Below are 2,685 nucleotides of genomic sequence, written 5' to 3'. Positions count from 1 at the left end.
AGGAATACAGAAATACAAGTCGCTGAGAAATGAAATGAATAGGAAGAGCAGAGAAGCTACGTCTTCTGGCTGCATGAAAAATGTGAAGCAATCGGAAAAAAGAATCATTCTCGGAAGAACTGACTCAGAATACAGCAAAGTCAAAACAACCTTCGGTGACATTAAAAGCAACGGTCGTAATATTAACAGTGCAACGGGAATTCCACTGTTAGATGTAGTGGAGTTAGCGAATAGGTGGAAGGAGTTCATTGAATTTCTCTATGACGGGTGGGATTTGTCTGATGTGGCAGAGGAATGGAGTCGATTTGGAAGAGATGGGGGATCTAGTTTCAAAACCAGAATTTAAAATGGCATAGGAAAGGTGATATACGATCTACGTTTGTGAAAAATACCATCCACACAATTACGAAGACTGCAAGCGCTGACAAGTGCGAGAATTATCGCACAATCAGCTTAGCAGATAATGCATCCAAGTTTCCTGACAAGAACAGTATACAGATGAATAGAAAATTGAGGATGTGTTACATGACTATTATTTTAACTTCAGGCACCAGAGAGACAGTTACAACGTTGCGATTGATAATGGAAGAAAGACTAAAGAAAATTCAGGGAACTTTCATAGGTTTTGTCGACCTAGAAAAAGCGTTCGACGGTGTGAAATGGTGCAAGATACTCAAAATTAAGAGAAAAATGTGGGTAAGCTACAGGGAGAGACATGTAACGTACAATATATACAAGTGCCAAGAGGGAATAATAAGTGTTGAAGACCAAGAGCCGAGCAGTCGGATTGAAAAGGGTGTAAGACAGGATTGTAGTCTTTCGCCCATAATGTTCAATCTTTACATCGAAGAAGCAGTTATGGAAATAAGAGAAAGGTTCCACAGTTGAATTAAAATTTGAGGTGGAGTATATCAACGGTACGATTCGCTGACGACATTACTATCCTGAGTGAAACTGAAGAAGAAGTACATGATCTGCTGAATAGAATGAACAGTCTAATCAGTAAAAAAGTATGGATTGAAAGTAAATCTTAGAAAGACGAAAGTAATGAGAGGCAGTAGAAACGGGAACAGCGAGGAACTTAAGATCAGGATTGATGGTAACGAAGTAGTTGAAGTTAGGGAATTCTACTACCTTTTTTTTCTTGTCATCAGTCTTCTGACTGGTTTGATGCGGCCCGCCACGAATTCCTCTCCTGTGCTAACCTTTTCATCTCAGAGTATCACTTGCAACCTACATTCTCCATTATTTGATGGATGTATTGCAATCTCAATCTTCCTCTACAGTTTCGGCTCTCTACCTTGGATGTCATTCCTTCATGTGTTAACAGTTATCATCCTTTCCCTTCTCGTTATTAGTGTTTTCCTCATATTACTTACCTCTCCGATCCTGGGCAGAACCTCCTCATTCTCTACATTATCAGTCCACCTAATTTTCAAAATTCGTCTATAGCATCACATCTCAAATGCTTCGATTCTCTTCTGTTCCGGTTTTCCCACAGTCAGTGTTTCACTACCATACAATGCTGTATTCCAGACGTACATTCTCAGAAAATTCTTCCTCATATTAATGGCGATATTTGATATTAGTAAACTTCTCTTGGCCAGGAATACCCTTTTTGCCATGTCTATAGTCTGCTTTCGATGTTCTCCTTACTCCATCATTCATTGGTTATTTTACTGCTTAGGTATCAGAATTCCTTAACTTCTTCTACTTACAAGGGGGGGCCGCCAATTGTGAAATTCAGATTCGATTCATACTGCGCATAATAAAAGCTCATGGCCAGAGGTGTAATGTGGCAAAGCACCAAGATGCACTTCTCAGCCGTTGTCGAGAAAATCGACAGTTAAAAGAAACCGTTGCGGTGAAATACTCTCTACGATTAAAATTTTCTACGGCGTCGTGGCGCAGCGGTAAGTGCTCGGGTTCGTAATCCGAAGTTCGCCGGATTGAATCTCGCGCCATGCAATTTTTTTATTAGTTTTTTGTAATTCTAATATATATATATATATATATATATATATATATATGAATTGCTTATGCATGTTGGTGAAGGCGGATCGCTCTCCAATTGTACCGCCTCCATTTTTCCGTTTGTTTAACAGGGTGTACCAAAGCTCTCACGTCCGCACTGATTTTCGACGATGTTATAAGTTGCGCTAGGGACCGCACCTACCTTCTTGCGAAGTTAGCAGGCAACTACGCTGTTATGCGGCGGCTCGTTTCGGCCCATTCAACATCTGTCCTTCAAGTGTAACGAGCGAGTAACGGAGTTTATATTTCATACCTGCCACAGCAAATTAGTGTTCGCGGGGTCTCTATTCTATTTCGAACGTTTGACTTACACTACACGTATTCGTTTCGGAATATCGTTTCTACGTCTTCCGTTAACTATACGTGGTTAACATTATGAAGACAATTAATAACATTTGTGAAATACAACTTTGTTTGCGGAAAACATAATGATGTTCGAAGTCGCCAGTTTTTCCACGAGAAACGACTTTCAACAACTTATTATATGCACAATTGTTGCAACTGATTTCCGGGAATTATATATATATATATATATATATATATATATATATGTGTGTGTGTGTGTGTGTGCGTGTGTGTGTGTGTGTGTGTGTGTGTGTGTGTGTATGTGTGTGTGTGTGTGTGTATATATACACATTTGAATTACAAAAA

This window comes from Schistocerca piceifrons, chromosome 8 (genome assembly GCF_021461385.2).
Source record: "Schistocerca piceifrons isolate TAMUIC-IGC-003096 chromosome 8, iqSchPice1.1, whole genome shotgun sequence".
Lineage (NCBI taxonomy): Eukaryota > Metazoa > Arthropoda > Insecta > Orthoptera > Acrididae > Schistocerca > Schistocerca piceifrons.
This window is presented reverse-complemented; position numbering follows the sequence as displayed.